This window comes from Triticum aestivum, chromosome 1D (genome assembly GCF_018294505.1).
Source record: "Triticum aestivum cultivar Chinese Spring chromosome 1D, IWGSC CS RefSeq v2.1, whole genome shotgun sequence".
Lineage (NCBI taxonomy): Eukaryota > Viridiplantae > Streptophyta > Magnoliopsida > Poales > Poaceae > Triticum > Triticum aestivum.
Window position 1 is genome coordinate 364,716,598 of NC_057796.1, and position 19,148 is coordinate 364,735,745.

Consider the following 19,148-nt stretch of genomic DNA (forward strand, 5'->3'; position numbering starts at 1 on the left):
CTGTGCTGTGTACCGCACATGAAGTGTGCCTTGCCATGAGTTGGTCAAGGGGTACAATAGTGATCCGAGAATGGATCACATGACAGCGGTCGAACTTATCCTTAGTATCTAGTGGACTAAGGAATTTTCTCGATTATGGAGGTGAACAGGAGTTCGTCGTAAAGGGTTACGTCGATGCGAACTTTGACACTAATCCGGATGACTCTGAGTAGTAAACCGGATTCATATAGTAGAGCAGTTATTTGAAATGGCTCCAAGTAGCGCGTGGTAGCATCCACAAGATGACATAGATATTCGTAAAGCACACACGGATCTGAAAGGTTCAGACCCGTTGACTAATAACCTCTCTCACAAGCATAACATGATCAAACTAGAACTCATTGAGTGTTAATCACATAGTGATGTGAACTAGATTGTTGACTCTAGTAAACTCTTTGGATGTTGGTCACATGGTGATGTGACCTGTGAGTGTTAATCACATGGTGATGTGAACTAGATTATTGACTCTAGTGCAAGTGGGAGACTGTTGGAAATATGCCCTAGAGGCAATAATAAAGTGGTTATTATTATATTTCCTTGTTCATGATAATCGTTTATTATCCATGCTAGAATTGTATTGATAGGAAACTCAGATACATGTGTGGATACATAGACAACACCATGTCCCTAGTAAGCCTCTAGTTGACTAGCTCGTTGATCAATAGATGGTTACGGTTTCCTGACCATGGACATTGGATGTCGTTGATAACGGGATCACATCATTAGGAGAATGATGTGATGGACAAGACCCAATCCTAAGCCTAGCACAAGATCGTGTAGTTCGTTTGCTAAGAGCTTTTCTAATGTCAAGTATCATTTCCTTAGACCATGAGATTGTGCAACTCCCGGATACCGTAGGAATGCTTTGGGTGTACCAAACGTCATAATGTAACTGGGTGGCTATAAAGGTGCACTACAGGTATCTCCGAAAGTTTCTGTTGGGTTGGCACGAATCGAGACTGGGATTTGTCACTCCGTGTAAACGGAGAGGTATCTCTGGGCCCACTCGGTAGGACATCATCATAATGTGCACAATGTGACCAAGGAGTTGATCACGGGATGATGTGTTACGGAACGAGTAAAGAGACTTGCCGGTAACGAGATTGAACAAGGTATCGGGATACCGACGATCGAATCTCGGGCAAGTAACATATCGATCGACAAAGGGAATTGTATACGGGATTGATTGAATCCCCCACATCGTGGTTCATCCGATGAGATCATCGTGGAACATGTGGGAGCCAACATGGGTATCCAGATCCCGCTGTTGGTTATTGACCGGAGAACGTCTCGGTCATGTCTGCATGGTTCCCGAACCCGTAGGGTCTACACACTTAAGGTTCGATGATGCTAGGGTTATAGGGAATAGATATACGTGGTTACCGAATGTTGTTCGGAGTCCCGGATGAGATTCCGGATGTCACGAGGAGTTCCGGAATGGTCCGGAGGTAAAGATTTATATATGGGAAGTCTCGTTTTGGCCACCGAAAGAGTTTCGGGCGTCACCGGTAATGTACCGGGACCACCGGAGGGTTCCGGGGGTCCACCGGGAGGGGCCACCAGCCCCGGAGGGCCCTATGGGCTGTATGTGGAGAGGGACCAGCCCCTTAGTGGGCTGGGCGCCTTCCCTCCCAGGGCACATGCGCCTGGGGGTTTGGGGAAACCCTAAGGGGATGCGCCCCCCTTGCCTTGGGGGGCAAGGCAACCCCCCTGGCCGCCGCCCCCTCCTCAGATTGGATCTGAGGGGGCCGGCCCCCCTCTCCCTTGCCCCTATATATATGTGGGGGGTGGGAGGGCAGCAGTAACCCAAGTTCTGGCGCAGCCCTCCCTCTCTTCCATGTCTTCCTCCTCTCCTGCGGTGCTTGGCGAAGCCCTGCAAGATTGCCACGCTCCTCCATCACCACCACGCCGTCGTGCTGCTGCTGGACGGAGTCTTCCCCAACCTCTCCCTCTCTCCTTGCTGGATCAAGGCGTGGGAGACGTCACCGGGCTGCACGTGTGTTGAACACGGAGGCGCCGTGGTTCGGCGCTTAGATCGGAATCAACCGCGATCTGAATCGCTATGAGTACGACTCCTTCATCCGCGTTCTTGCAACGCTTCCGCATCGCGATCTACAAGGGTATGTAGATGCACTCCCCTTCCCCTCGTTGCTAGATTACTCCATAGATTGATCTTGGTGATGCGTAGAAAATTTTGAATTTCCGCTACGTTCCCCAACAGGATCATCACAGTCCCCTGCGAAGAAAGAGATGCGGTGTGCTCCCTCGAGCGCGCCTTCCAAGCTGCATCAATCGAAGACCCCGACAACAATGCGGCGCAATACCCTCCTGAAGTCGTCCCCAAGAAGAAGAAGCAGCTACTCCGCACAGGACCTCAGGGGAGCGGCGCCTCAAGTGGAGCCACGTCAGGATCGGCGCCTGCGCCTGGGGCACCTCCCTCCCTTGCATAGGAAGGCGCGCCTGGCGCCCTCCTCAGGCAGGGCTCAGGGGCTGTCTTCTGGAGGGCCTCAGACCTAGCCAACATCAGGAGGGAGGCGCTCGGGCACCACATGGAGGCGTGCTTCGCAGAACGTTTCCCTCAGGAGGACACCAGGCGAGGAGCGCCCAACGCTCAGGAGTTCATTGCCAAGACCACTCAGGAACTGCGGGATGCAAGAGCCATGCGCGGCGACCGCCGCTCACCTGACGCGCGGCACCCCATCCAGGCGAGGATGACGGGTTGCGCGTCTGTGTCGACATCCCAGGGCCCAACAGGGCCGCATCTCAGGAGCTTTTTTGGCCTTCGCGCGTGGGATGTTGCGAGGGCCCACCTCACAGCTACGTTCGCATGCCACTTGGCCTGCTGAGCGTGGCGTTCGCCTTCCAGCGCAACCTGCAGAGCATCCTGGCGGCTCAGCAGGCCAGGAATCACGCAGTCCTGACGGAGATGGAGACGGTCCTCAAGGAACCGCCTGGACCCCCAGAGCCTCCCGAGGCTCAGGGTCCCGGTGGCTCGTGAGGAGCAACCCCTTCACCACGCATCTTCAGCCGCCCCAACACCCCTTCAACAACGGAACCAGGTGACATCTTCCGAGTTTATTTAGCTGGGAGCGCCCCTCGGGCTGCATCATTCCCAGGCCGTGTGGGTCTGTCCCTGTGGCATGTATCCTTTTACATCTTTAGCTTACTCTGCTGGGGGCGCCCATCGGGCTGCACCATCCCCAAGCCGCTCGGGTACAGCCCAGTGGTATGTATCGATCTTGCGTTTACCTAATCCCGTTCGCTTTCCATGCATAATCTATCTATGGTTATCACCTGCTTGATTGTCACCTGCCACGGGAGCTACACACTCCGGCACGGCGCCTGTGCTCGGGTCTGTCCCTACAACGTCGACAAATCTAAGCGGTCGAGCTCTGGCTCGCGGCACGCCCGCGCACGTCACCTCACCAGGCCCTCAGTGCCTTCATCTTCTCGCAGAACGACCTGCGGCAGACCGGCAATCATTGTGGTAATCTGTGTTTCTCCTCATGCTGACCTACAGGAACCTCCCGAGAACGACAGCGGGCGGTACTGCGGGCTCCCTCTTCTCCCATGTGATTCACTTGCGCGTTAAAAGGGGGGTCCTGAGCATCGCGACTCAGGAGCTCTTATTGGCTCTCCAGCCCTCACCCCCTGGCCTTGACCACGGCATCGCGACCTGGCATACCAGTGGCAGCTAAGCTCGCTCGAGGGCCAGGACCTGAGGACGCAGAGCACACGGAAGAGCGTGGAGAAGAGGGGGAGGATTGCACGGGCCTAACCTAGCTACCCTACAGCGATCGACGCACGAGTCTGGCGCGACACAAGGAGCCAGCTCAAGAATGCCAAGATAAGTCTCGCGCTTCGATCGACCCAGCGCTACAGCATAAGACCCTCACCTGTGGCAGCCTTGTTGCGGCAACATCGCCGCCCTTTCCTGCCTCTCGGTGGTTGCTTGAGCGCTAAGGGGGAAATCTTGAGCAACGCGCCTCAGGAGCTCTTACTGGACCTCGGGCCACTCACCTCCTCGCCTTGACCACGGCATCGCGACCTGGCATACCAGCAACGGCTGCAGCCTGCCTGGGGACCGGGGCCTGTCGGCGTAGAGCACCAAGCTGTCGTGGGGTTCGAAAGGGGGGACTGAGCCGAAACGAGACATGCACTCGCCAATTTTCATAATAAGGATAATATGAACAAAAGACATTACAGATCCTTTACACATACCCACGGGGTCCGTTTCGATTCCTCGCAGGGAACAAGAGAGGGGAGTTCCTAGGAACCCTATCTACACACGCCAGCGCAGCCGACGCCATCAACAACAGTGGGCCACGGAAGGCCGGCGGCAAGCGCATCCAGATCAGCGACGGCGGCGGCCGGACGCTGCGGCCTTGCTCCGGGCCCGCCGAGAGCTTGGGGGCACATAGCTGTCGTCGCTCATCTCCGGGGTCTCGCAAGGCTCGGGAGAGTCGCTGGACTCCCAGGCGCCACCGCTGCTGCTGGAGGAGCCGCTGGAGAAGCCAACAGTGCGCCCGACGCTGGCCGTTGCACTGTCCGACGACCCCCTCCGGGGCAGCACTCCAAGCGGCAGCCTTCCACGTTGAAGACCTTGAAGAACATCATGGAGGCGCCGTCGTACCTGAAGTGGATGGCGAGGGCGCCTTCCGCGCGGCAGACCCGGGCAACCTCGTCCCAGCCGCGGGTCATGAAGATTTTGCCTGGGGAGACAGTTTCGACCTCCGCTCCAGTCGCCGGGGCGTCGCAGTCGGCGTGTTGCAGCCAAAGCTCCAGGGGTCCCCTCGGTGGCATCTCAACGGAGAAGAACTGCGGGAAGCGGATCCAGTGCGCGGGGGCATCGCTGCCCACATCACGAGTTCGCACGAGGAGTCCGCGGCGTGGACTCCTGGGGCGACAGCATGCGTCACCACGGCGCGGCGACCACGGCCCCGGTGCGAGCGGTGGCGCTCGTCGCCTCCTCTTCCGGAGCCCTCAGCTTGGGCGTACAGAGGCAGCGGGTACCCGGGAGGAGGCCGCTCGTACCAAGGCCTCGACACCTTTGGCCTCACGACCATGTCGCGACGGTGGCTCGGCCTCTTCTTTGGCGGAAGCGGCCCGGGCTCATCGCGGGGGGTTTTCCCTTTCTCTGCAGCCGAGAACCTTCGAATAGGCGCCATGGGGGTCGCTGCTAGCAAGGAGCGAGAAAGGGGATCTAGAGCAAGGCAAAGGAAAGCAATGAAGGCAAGCGTAGCCCGCACCAGCCTTTTGTCAGTCGAGCAGTTGCCGAGGCAGCGTGGGGAAGCGGAGACACCCATGTCCAATCAATCGCCACGCGTCGACCAAGGCCGCAGGCTGTTGGGGCCCGCGGCGCTCCGCACTTGCCCTTTGGCTTCGCCTCGAAGCCAAGTCCGAGCGCGCCTTGGGCCCGGGGTCTACTGTCGGCGTCCTGGGAATGGGGGTCCCCAGACTTGCCTACCTGCGGCCCACGGCGTGGCTCCACCAGCAGCCCTGTACGACCCATCTTCACCAGCAAACACTCAAGACCCTCGCGAGGGGCCAAGCCTCGTGAGGTGGATGACACAAGACCTCCTCAGGAGCGGCCTCACCAGGCTGGCTCGCGAGGGGCGGAGAGATCAAGGCAAGGGACACCTCGCGAGGTTCCTATGACGCAAGCCATGACGACTAGAGCCAGGCGGGCGCCAGCGCGCGCAGTGTCCTTGTTTCCTCTTTGGTCCTAAAGGGGCAAGCGTAGGAGAGGAGTCCCGAGGCATCAGGCAAAGGTTTCCATATCGGTGCAACGAGACCAAGACCAGCAGGACGGTTAGACGAAGGTCACTATGGAGCCCAAGACAGCGTCACCCCCAGAGCCTTTGGCAGGCGAAGACCACCTTTAGTCAGGATAACTTGTACTAGTTGTCTCCCTTCGAATTTGGCCATTGTTGGCTCCCTTCCCGCTCAATATTTGGGGAGAGGACCAGGGCCTCTATAAATAGGACTAGCCACCATAGTTGGAGGAAGAACGGATTCAGATCATCCTCACCCACACAAGTTCACCAAGCACAAGAACACCTCTCCTCAGGAGGTTGTTCTTCCCCTTGTACTGTTCATCCTCAGCCCAAGAGGCAATCCACCGCACCACACTTGAGTAGGGTATTACACCACAACGGTGGCCCGAACCAGTATAAATCTCATGTCTCTTGTGTTGCGGGTTCGTTGAGCTAGGCCTTGAGATCGCGGTGAGGCTGAGGGCGTGATTAGGTAGGGAGAGATCTTCGTGCGCACCCCAGTGTTCGAACCTCAAGGGTTTTGCCGGAACCCGAAATCCGACACAAGCGGAGCATAAGGTGGTAACCACAGGAGCCGGGCAACCCAACTATTGACCAAAGACATGATTCGAAGCCGATGCATATAAAGCGGTATTCGGGATGCCAAAGTGTACTATAGAAGTGTCCAGACTTTATGTTTCTGAAATGTATGTGGCCAAATAAAGCCCCTGGCAATTAATGCCAATGTGTATATGTCAATCAGTCGTGAAGACGGAATATAGATTATGGAGTAGGCCAATACCGAATAAGGTAGGACAAAACTGTTTCCGCTATATTCTGATTGATATATCAAACATGCTCTTTACAGGGAATGCCATAATTATCAAGGCTATTTTACATGCCAAGAATTTGAGAACAAGGGAAAGCTGTATACAGGTCCTAAAAAAGGAAAAGGTGATCTTGAAGATCCTTTGGACACTCTGCCGCACGTCTGCGCCGCTTTTCGCCTTGGTGTATGATCCTTTGAGAGGATCAGCGATCGAGTATACATAAGGAGCCTGGAAAAGGGCCCTTGGTACCATCAAAAAGTGATGTGGGTTATAAAGAACCTGGAAAATAAAAATAAGAAGAAAAAAGGAAGAATATGAGGGTCCGGATAGGGTCGAGTCGTATTGTGGGCTTTTGTTTTTTAGTGTGCCTCTGTCCTCGCCCATGGTATATTTAGTGCATAGTTATGTACGCGCGGTACGTATGCCGCAATCAGGTTGGGGTTTTGGAGGAGGCCAAATTGCTAATCTAGCTCTGGATGAGCCGAACTATCATTCTGCAGGGTAGACCGGACTTGTTTGACAGTGTCCGGGGGCTTGACTGCCGATGTAGTATTCGGCTTTATAAGGCCACCATGTACTTCAGATGCGAGGGCCACAGTATGCTCCTCAGTACGGAGGGAGCGCTCCATGTTTCCATTGACTGTTATAACACCGCGTGGTCCAGGCATCTTGAGCTTTAGATATGCGTAGTGTGGGACTGCATTGAAACGGGCGAAAGTAGTTCGTTCGAGCAGTGCATGGTAACCACTGCGGAAGGGGACGATGTCGAAGATTAAATCTTCGCTTCGGAAGTTATCCAGTGAGCCGAAGACTACCTCTAGCGTTATGGACCGTGTGCAGCAGGCCTCTACACCGGGTAGCACTCCTTTGAAGGTGGTTTTAGTGGGCTTGATTCTTGACGGATATATGCTCGCTTTGTGGACAGTGTCCTGATAAAGTAGGTTAAGACTACTACCGCCGTCCATAAGGACTCGCGTGAGATGGAATCCATCGATAATTGGATCGAGGACCAATGCTGCCGAACCTCCATGACGGATACTGGTCTTATGGGCCCTGCGATCAAAAGTGATCGGACAGGCTGACCATGGGTTGAATTTTGGGGCGACTGGCTCTATGGCATAGACATCCCTTAGTGCACGCTTGCGCTCCCGCTTGGGGATATGAGTGACATATATCATATTCACTATTTTTACCTCGGGGGGGAATTTCTTTTGCCCCCCTATGTTTGATGGGCGAGGCTCGACATCATCCTCGCTAGGCGGCCCTTTCCCCTTGTGTTCGGCGTTTAGCTTTCCGGCCTGTTTAAAGACCCAACAATTTTTGTTGGTATGATTGGCAGGCTTGTCAGGGATGCCATGGATCTTGCAAGGTCAATCGAGTATTCTGTCCAAACTAGATGGACCATCTTTGTTTCCTTTGAATGGCTTCTTCCGCTGACCGAGTTTAGAGCCACTGAATCCGGCATTTACCGCCGTGTCTTCGGCATCTTCATTGTTGCTTCGATGCTTATGTTTGTTGCATCATGGCCTACCATTGCCGTCTCTGGCTTTGGAGGTGCCAGGGTCGCTGGTGCTATTGCTTCTACGAGCTAGCCAGCTATCTTCTCTCGCGCAAAAGCGGGTCATGAGTGTGGTAAGGGCTGCCATGGACTTCGGTTTTTCTTGGCCGAGGTGTCGCTCGAGCCACTCGTCCCAGACGCTATGTTTGAAGGCCGCGAGGGCTTCGGCGTCCGGACAATCAACAATTTGGTTCTTTTTAATTAAGAACCTGGTCCAGAGCTTCCGGGCTGACTCTCCGGGTTGTTGGACTATGTGACTAAGGTCATCGGCGTCTGGAGGCCGAACATAGGTACCTTGGAAGTTGTCTCTAAAGGCATCTTCTAAATCTTCCCAGCTACCGATGGAGTCTTCTGGGAGGCTGTTTGGCCAGTGTCGTGCTGGTCCCTTGAGTTTTAGGGGGAGGTACTTGATGGCCTGGAGATCGTCACCGCGAGCCATGTGGATGTGGAGAAGAAAATCTTCGATCCATATTGCGGGATCTGTCATTCCATCGTATGATTCAATGTTCACGGGTTTAAACCCTTCTGGGAACTGGTGCTCCATTACCTCATCAGTGAAGCATAAGGGGTGTGCGGCGCCTCTGTATCGGGCGACGTCACGACGTAGTTTGGATGAAGTCCGTATGCGGTTTTTGGCCCGGGTGAGGTTGTGCCTATCGCGCCAGGCCTGATGGTCGTCTTCTCGCGCTGGGGCACGCCCCCTTGATCCATAGATTGATTTTGGCTTGGCCTGCTCTATTTTCCAGGTCCTGTCGTAGGTCGTAGGTGTATCCTGGAGCCGCTGTCTCTCTGCCTCTACGGCGAGGTAGTGCGGGTTGGTGTTCTGCATAGGTGGCCGGTTTATCTCGCCCGCGTGGTGGCTGGTCTGGTTCATCAGCACGGTCATGTCTTGACGGTATGGGCTCGAGGGCCTCGTCGTCAAATTGTGGTAGTAGCTGACGCTTCGGACAACTCTCTGCTGGGCGTTCAAGGCCATACTCTTCGGCAGCTAGGACTTGGGTCCATCGGTCGTTGAGTGTATCCTGTTCGGCTTGGAGCTGTTGCTGCTTCTTTTTTAGGCTTCTCGCAGTAGCGATTAGCTGGCGCTTAAAGCACTCCTGCTCGAGTGGTTCCTCTGGCACGATGAAGTCTTTGTCGCCAAGGCTCACATCATCCTCGGAGATTGGTAGATAGTTACTATCCTCCGAGTCCTCGTTCCCGACCGGATCGTCAGGGTTAACTTGCTCTTCCTCCCATTCATCCTGTTCGGATGTTGGCTCGATGGGGGCTTTGGGGTCTTCGGCGTTCTCTGGAGTGTTATTGTCTCCGGTGCCGGTGTTGCTGTCTTTTTCACGGCGCGATTTTGAGCGGCGCCGCTGACGTCGACGCTTTGGAGGTGCCTCAGCAGGCTTGTCCTCAACCGGATCCTTCCTGTCGTCGCCGTCATCCTCTTTGGGTGTGTCCACCATATACACATCATATGTGGAGGTGGCCATCCAACGTCCGGTAAACGGCGGGTCTTGGCCTTGTTCGTCTCCGGCATCGTCGTTCATGCCGTCGATGTCTTCGGAGGCGTCCAGCATGTCGGTTAAATCTTCCAAAGTGGCTATGAAGTGGGTGGTGGGTGGGACGTAAAATTCCCTGCTCTCAGCCCCTAGTCCGGGCTGGGCATAGTTCGGGGGCGATCCCTCGTAATGGCGAGGGACCACATCAAGTCTAGAGCCTCGTTTAAGAGTGAGGTTTCGACGGGGAAGCGAAGGACCGCGGAGCTAGGCAGGGCGGAAGCCTCCTGGCCATGTTTACTTAGCACGGACCTCGAGATTCGGAGCTAGTGCCCGGGGGGAGTCCGGCTTTCCAATGACAGGGGGAGCCCAGTTTGACTCCGGGCTTGCCAGTGACGACGCCCCCTCTGGATCTACGGTAACGAGCTTCATAATTGTAGAGAGTCTGGTGGGTTCCATACTCCCGTCTTCAGACCCGGTAGTTTGCTCCGGATCTAAGGCCAGAGCAGAAGTCGAGGCCACAAACCCTTCGAAGATCAAGTCTCCTCGGATGCCAGCGACATAATTTAGGTTCCCGAAACTGATCTGATGACCAGGGGCGTAGCTGTCGATCTGTTCAAGGTGGCCAATCGAGTTGGCACACAGAACGAAGTCGCTGAATATGAAAATCTGGCCAGGGAGGAAAGTTTCCCCGGAAACGGCATCATCGTTGATGATCGAACGAGCCATCGAACCTTCTGTCGACGGCACAGTGGAACTCTCAATGAAAGCACCAATGTCGGTGTCAAAATCGGCCGATCTCGGGTAGGGGGTCCCGAACTGTGCGTCTGAGGATCGAAGGTAACAGGAGACAAAGGGGACACGATGTTTACCCAGGTTCAGGCCCTCTTGATGGAGGTAATACCCTACTTCTTGCTTGATTGACTTTGATGAGTATAGGGGTTACAAGAGTTGATCTACCTCGAGATCGTTATGGCTAACCCCTAGATGTCTAGCCTGTATGATTATGATGGCCTCTATGGACTAAACCCTCCGGTTTATATAGACACCGGAGGGGCCTAGGGTTATACAAAGTCAGTTTACAGAGAAAGGAAACTACACACCCGGACGCCCAGCTTGCCATCCACGCAAAGGAGAGTCCCATCCGGACACGGGGGAAGGCCTTCTATCTTGTATCTTCACGGCCCATCAGTCCGACCCATATCACATAGCCCGGATGCCCGGGGACCCCATAATCCAGGACTCCCTCACCTGGACAAACTCTTATATAAAGCAAAGCACTCCCGAGGACACATGGGAATTGTTGTCAAGTTAGTTTTCATCATGCTCATATGATTCACATTCGTTACTTTGATCATTTGATATGTGGGTGGACCGGTGCTTGGGTGCTTCCCTTCCTTGGACAAGCCTCCCACTTATGATTAACCCCTCTCGCTAGCATCCGCAACTACGAAAGAAGAATTAAGGTAAACCTAACCATAGCATGAAACATATGGATCAAAATCAGCCCCTTACGAAGCAACGCATAAACTAGGGTTTAAGCTTCTGTCACTCTAGCAACCCATCATCTACTTATTACTTCCCCATGCCTTCCCCTAGGCCCAAATAATGGTGAAGTGTCATGTAGTCGACGTTCACATAACACCACTAGAGGAGAGACAACATACATCTCATCAAAATATCGAACGAATACCAAATTCACATGATTACTTATAACAAGACTTCTCCCATGTCCTCAGGAACAAACGTAACTACTCACAAAGCATATTAATAATCATAATCAGAGGAGTGTTAATTATCATTAAGGATATGAACATATGATCTTCCACCGAATAAACCAACTAGCATCAATGTGACGCCCCCGATTTGACCGTACACTAATCATGCACGCAAATGTGTACGACCAAGATCAGGGACTCACGGGAAGATATCACAACACAACTCTAAAACATAAATAAGTCATACAAGCATCATAATACAAGCCAGGGGCCTCGAGGGCTCGAATACAAGTGCTCGATCACAGACGAGTCAGCGGAAGCAACAATATCTGAGTACAGACATAAGTTAAACAAGTTTGCCTTAAGAAGGCTAGCACAAAAGTAGCAACGATCGAAAAGGCAAGGCCTCCTGCCTGGGACCTCCTAACTACTCCTCGAAGCCTAACTCCATGTAGAATCATCCTCGGGATCTCTAGCTCCTGGACTCCAGCATCTGGTTGCGACAATCCGGTATAGAAAAAGGGAAAGAGGGAGAAAAGCAACCGTGAGTACTCATCCAAAGTACTCGCAAGCAAGGAGCTACACTACATATGCATTGGTATATGTGTAAAGGGGCATATCGGTGGACTGAACTGCAGAATGCCAGAATAAGAGCGGGATAGCTAGTCCTGTCGAAGACTACGCTTCTGGCCATTTCCATCTTGCAGCACGTAGAAGAGAGTAGATTGAAGTCCTCCAAGTAGCATCGCATAGCATAATCCTACCCGGCGATCCCCTCCTCGTCGCCCTGTTAGAGAGCGATCACCGGGTTATATCTGGCACTTGGAAGGGTGTGTTTTATTAAGTATCCGGTTCTAGTTGTCATAAGGTCAAGGTACAACTCCGGGTCGTCCTTTTACCGAGGGACACGGCTATTCGAATAGATAAACTTCCCTGCAGGGGTGCACCACATAACCCAACACGCTCGATCCCATTTGGCCGGACACACTTTTCTGGGTCATGCCCGGCCTCGTAAGATCAACACGTCGCAGCCCCACCTAGGCTCAACAGAGAGGTCAGCACGCCGGTCTAACCCTATGCGCGCAGGGGTCTGGGCCCATCGCCCTATGCACACCTGCATGTTGCGTACGCGGCCGGAAGCAGACCTAGCTCCCTTAATACAAGCGCAAGCTTATGGTCCAATGCGGCGCGCGCCACTTAGTTGCTGACGTCAAAAGAGCTTCGGCTGATACCACGACGTCGGGATACCCATAACTACTCCCACGTAGATGGTTAGTACGTATAGACCAAATGGCCAGACTCAGATCAAATACCAAGATCTCGTTAAGCGTGTTAAGTAACCGCGAACGCCGACCAGGGCCAGGCCCACCTCTCTCCTAGGTGGTCTCAACCTGCCCTGTCGCTCCGCCACAAAGTAACAGTCGGGGGCCGTCAGGAACCCAGGCCCACCTCTACCGGGGTGGAGCCACCTGTCCTTTCAGCCCCCTCATCAGAATCACTTGCGGGTACTCAACGAGCCGACCCGACTTTAGTCACCACATGTGTCATGTATAGAGTATATAAGTATATACCCGTGATCACCTCCCGAAGTGATCACGGCCCAGTAGTATAGCATGGCAGACGGACAAGAATGTAGGGCCTCTGATGGAACACTAGCATCCTATACTAAGCAGTAGGATAGCAGGTAAGGGTAACAACTGTAGCAACAATGACAGGCTATGCATCAGGATAGGATTAACGGAAAGCAGTAACATGCTACACTACTCTAATGCAAGCAGTATAGAGAAGAATAGGCGATATCTGGTGATCAAGGGGGGGGGGCTTGCCTGGTTGCTCTGGCAAGTAGGAGGGGTCGTCAACTCCGTAGTCGAACTGGGCAGCAGCAGTGTCGGTCTCGTAGTCTACCGGAGAGAAGAGGGGGAAGAAACAGTAAATACGGAGCAAACAAAGCATCACAAAACATAAGGAGGCAAAACGCGGTGCTAGGTATGCCCTAACGTGGTAGGAGGTGATACCGGCGAAGGGGGGAAACATCCGGGAAAGTATCCCCGGTGTTTCGCGTTTTCGGACAGATGAACCGGAGGGGGGGGAGTTGCGAGTTCGATAGGTTAGGGATGTGTGGTGGACGAACGGGCTGCGTATTCGGATTCGTCTCGTCGTTCTGAGCAACTTTCATGTAGAAAACATTTTCATCCGAGTTACGGTTTAAAAGATATGAATTTTCAAAGATTATTTGAATTTCTGGAATTATCTGAATTTAGCAAAAATGAATTATGATGTCAGCATGAGGTAACGCTGACGTCAGCAGGCCAACAGGTCGGCTGACCAGTCAAACCAGACAGGTGGGTCCAGTGGGACCCACATGTCAGCCTCTGTTAGTCTAACAGTAATTTAAACTAAACTAACAGTCTAATTAGAGGGGTGGGCCCCATATGTCAGTGAGTGTTTAATCTAACAAATTAATTTTATTTATAAAAACAATTGTTAGACTAATTAACAGAGGGGGGGCCCGCATGTCAGTGACTGGGGGCCACCCAGTCAGCACGTTGACCGCGGTCAACAAGTCAAGGGGGGGCCCTGGGGCCCGTGTTTAGTGGCTGTGAGGTGGGGCCCGGAGGGCCACGTTGGCGGGCGGCGCCGGAGACACGCCGGCGACCATCTCCGCGGCGGAGCATCGTCGGACTTCGCCCGAAAAACGCTACGGGGCACGGGGAGAGGTGCGGCTAGGCGCGTTCGATCGAGCGTCCGACGCCGCATCGATCCACGTCGGTCCCGTGGGCTAACTCGACCGGAGTGGCGCGCTACATCGACGGCGGTGTCGACCGTGGCAGACGTCGGTGTTCTGGTGTCATCGCGAACAACGACAGAGGCTGCGACATGCCCAAAAGAGGGGTCCGACGGGGTCCTAGAGGTGCCCGGAGCACGACTACGAGCTCGGTTGAGCACTTTATCGTCGGTAGCGACGGCGACGAGCACCGCGGCGGAGTAAAGCTCGGGTGAAAATGGAAGTGGCGGCTACGGGCATCTACGAGCAGCGCTGAGAGAGGGGAAAGGAGAGACTACTCACCGGGGAGGCACACGGAGGCCACGGTGGTGGCTTAGGAGCAGCAGGGCGTCGGCAATCGGCGGAGGAGCGCCGGCGACCGTAGGCGCGGAAGAACTCGATTCCGGGGCTGTGGTGGCGCCGAGCTCGAACCCTTGGTCAGAGATGGAGTAGAGGAAGCAGGCGGAGCTGTTGGACTCCTCGGCGAAGCGCGGGGAGCATGGTGGCCGCGTTAATGGCGAACGGCGGCGATGATGGTGTTCGGGCGAGATGGAAAAGCGAGGGAGAGGAGCAGGCGGGGGAGAAAGATCTCGAGGGTTGTCGACGAGGCCTAGGGGACTCGTCCTTATCCCCTCGGCGATGTGGCGGCGTGGGGCGGCGAGCAGGTCAGGCGGGGACGGCGAGGGGCGTGCGCCCTCGGTCGGTTGAACAGAAGAGGAGGGGGAAGACGACAAAGGGAGGGGGGAGGTGCTGGGCCGCTGGACCGATTCGGCCGGCTAAGGCCCAGGGCAGGGGGTGGATCTCTCTCTCTCACCTCTTCTTTTACATTTTTTTAACTTTTCTGTTTTCTTTTATTTTCAGAAAGCAAAATAGTTTTATAAAAACTAATCTTGCACCTAAAATACCAATTTAACTTAGGTCACTGCTATAATTAGCTTGGCACCAAAATAAAGTAGTTTAGTATTTTTACCAATTAGAAAGGCAATTAAATTATCGGCTAGGACATTGTTTTATTTAGTTTAGGGCAGTGAAACACCTTATAAAAATGTTGGTTCACCACCAATAGTAACAAATGATTATTAGCCACATGATGAACATTTTAGATTTCATGTTTGTGAAATTTTGAATTTCACTTAGTAATTGAATTTGAATTTGAATTTTGAATCGGTTTTTTGAACTAACCCGAGATTAAGTAAAGTGATCATGGTGACGTGGCATCGTTAACAGAGGTTTACTGTAGCTTAATTATCCGGGCGTCACAATCAACTAGAAGGAGTAATCAACACTACTAGCAACCCACAGGTACTAATCTGAGGTTTTGGGACCAAGATCGAATACAAGAGATGAACTAGGGTTTGCGAGGAGATGGTGCTGGTGAAGATGTTGATGGAGATTGACCCCCTCTCGAAGAGAGGATCGATGGTGATGACAATGTCGATGATTTCCCCCTCCCGGAGGGATGTTTCCCCGGCAGAACAGCTCCGCCGGAGCCCTAGACTGGTTCTGCCCAGGTTCCCCCTCGAGACGGTGGCGCTTCGTCCCAAAAGCTTCTTCTTGATTTTTTTCCAGGGTGGAAGACGCCATATAGCCAAAGATGGGCACTGGAGGCCTGTCAGGGGGCCCACCAGGTCGGGGGGCGCGCCTAGGGGGTAGGGCGCACCCTCCACCATTGTGGCTGGCTGGTGGCCCCCCTCTGGTACTTTCTTCGCCCAATATTTTTTATACATTCCAAAAACATGCTCTGTGAAGTTTTAGGACTTTTGGAGTTGTGCAGAATAGGTCTCTAATATTTGCTCCTTTTCCAGTCCAGAATTCCAGCTGCCGGCATTCTCCCTCTTCATGTAAACCTTGCAAAATAAGAGAGAATAGGCATAAGTATTGTGATATAATGTGTAATAATAGCCCATAATGCAATAAATATCAATATAAAAGCATGATGCAAAATGGACGTATCAAGTCTCTTGACACGTTTCCCTCGGATCTTTGTTTCCATAACAAAAACCAGAGCAGGTCCTTCTTGCTTCACAACACTGCGAAGCTCTCGAACTACCTCGGGGTTCCCAAGCCCTGGCAGTTCCTGCTTAAGCATATCATTGGGACGGTTAGGGCTGTCAAGCAGCCTCTGCCGAATTGTTAGAATTGGTAGGCATGGGTTTCTTCTTCTTTGGTTCTCTCACTGTACCATCGTCCTCAATGTCCTCTCCATCCTTGGGAATACCCGCAACTATATGCTCCCCCCACCAACATCATTTGCCGCATGATTTGTCAAGAGTGGGACTTCAACTCTGCAGTAGACTTGGTTTGGGGGTCCCCCCTTGCGTTTTGGAGCTGGGTTGCGTTTCACAGGGGAGTTCACCTTGACACCTCCATCGGCTGCATTTCTAGAATTCTTTGTGTCGTTCTTGCTCGATTTGGCTTGTCGAGGCTTCGAGGAGCCCTCAGACGAAGCAACTCTCCTTTTCTCTTCTGGTAGCCGCAAGCCTTTACCGAACGGCAAATCGCCATTCTCATCTCTTGTACCAGGAGTCGGGCAGAGCACCGGAGTGCCCCAACCGGCCACATGAGAAGCAAAAGTGAGGTATAGTTTCATACTGAATATCATACGGGTCTGTAGTACCTCTCCTTGCAGAATTGATCAAAATCCATCTTCGCAGTGGTTTGGCTATGTCCAGAGTGACGCGAGCGCAAAGGTAGCCTCCCCCATGATCGAAGTGGATCGAACTGGCCCCCTTATCAATATGTTTTGCTATTGCCTTACACCATGATTCATCTCGCAGATTGAAAGGAAGGTTACCAACACGAGCCCAGACCTTCAGCTTGTCGAACTTGAGCTCCGACAGGCACATGCAGTCGTCAAATTTAGATAGTATGACCGCGTTCTTGTTTATGTGCCATGGGGATCCGTCCCATACACAATCTCTATCTCGTTTCGTCGTGAACTCCGCAACAAACTTGTTTTCTCCCACTATACGGAAGACTAGACCCTTAGGGTTACCCCATGCAGGTCGGAGGGCGTTCGAGATGGTGTTGATGTGGAGAATATTGCGATGTAAGATCTTCCCTACCACCATCCACTTCTCTGGCGCCCCCTCAACGCGATCATCTAGCACCAGGGGCGTCGCTTCTTCTTCCGTGATGTCAAGCTTCCCGAGTTGCTCCTCCAGGCGCGCCCTAGCAGTCCTCGGCGACAGCGTCTCCGCCGCCGCCCCGCTGCCGCTTCCGGAAGGTGTCGCCATCCTCCGGTGGAACTCCGGTGCGCCCCGCTGATCAGATCTGCAGGCGCTGTCAGGTCCGCCGAACCCTAGTCGCCAGAGACTTAGGGTTTCCGGGAAAGTTCTTCAGATTTTTGGCGATGCTCGTCATTGGAATATACAACTTGGCGATGCTCGTCATTGGAATATACAACTTGGTGATGATGCATCCAACTTGCTTGCTCATTAAGACCTCAAGCATTTGGCGACGCTCGTCATTGGAATATACAAGCCAAGTTCTTTAATGTAATTTCCCCATTAGTATAAATACATGATGCTCATGAAACTGTCCAATCTACAATGCATGAAATGGTGCTACTTTGAAGCACAAATGTACTAAAAAGGATGATGGCGTTGCTCCTTCTCCCATCCTCACTTTTTCTTTCTCTTTTTCTGTGGCACCTCCATGGTGCATCTTTTATTTGGTCTCTCTCTTCTTCTTCTTTTTTGTAGAAGCAGCACTTTACAATGATGAGCGAAACACTTTATAATGACACACTTCAAGTGATGTAAAATTTAAATGGTGCAAGATCTATTTGGAACTGTATATGAATGTCTTGGGTTTTCCATAATAAGTGAAATTTTCAGCTTGAAAGGTTGCTTCAGGAGCTTTGCCTACTTCACAATGCAAAGTATACCGGCACATGTCCAAACGAGGAGTGTGTCCTCTATGTGGCATGGAGGAGGAAGGGACCTTCCATGCCTCGATCACATGCAATCATGATAGAAGTGCTTGGGGTGAACATGCAATTTGGATGGCTATTACCAAGTGATGATCAATTGTTGAATACCGGGAAGGAATGGCTCCTGCATATCCTCATGGGGTGTTCTGATGATGTTCGCGACATGGTTCTTATGCACGTCTGCCGTAGTTGGTAAGTATGTACATACCAAACTCATGACAAGGAAGTACCTCCCATTGATACAACCGTGGAATTCCCTCACAATTACTACATGCCTTTTTTTTGCGAATGTACATGCCTGTTAAGTTGGCGCGTCACTTTTCTTCGAAGGAATTATTACAGGTATAAAATGCCAGCACATAGCGAGATAGTGGCTCCTGAGGAGAAGACCTGTGCGCTTGAACCGCCGTGGTCGCCCTGTCGGCCGGATATGCCGCTCTCTCTGCCGATGGCTCCTTCATGGAGTCAGATGGTTCGTAGGCTGCAAGTATGGTTCTCAGAGATGATGCTGGGAGTGTCATTTGTGCCGCTTATCGCTTTATCTTCCGTTGCAATGATTCTTTGGAGGCAGAAGTTCCTGCTCTCATGCAAGGGATGGCCGAAACTCTCAATCGTTGTCCAGTCGGATTTCTCTGAAGCGCTATCTATATTATCAAGTGATGGACTAAATCGCTCGGCATACGGACACCTCACATTGGAGATTAAAGACTTGATATGAGGAAGGGAGTTTATTCCATAGAAAATTCACCAGTCAAAATAGAGTTAAACATCGATTGACCAACTATAGCCGCATCGACAGTAGTACTGATAAAGTGGTTACACTCAGCACCCCCCCCCCCCCCCCCCCCGCGGTTGTGTGGCGTCTCGACTGTAACACAGTGATCTTATGAAATAAAAATCTCCTTTACCCTGAAGAAAAAAACCGGTGAACAAAAAGGCAGCCAGCAATTATGAAATAAAAATCTCCTTTACCCTGAAGAAAAAAACCGGTGAACAAAAAGGCAGCCAGCAATGCACTACCAGTATGCAGGTGCAACCAAAGTCCTACTTGACAACATTAAAGTATTT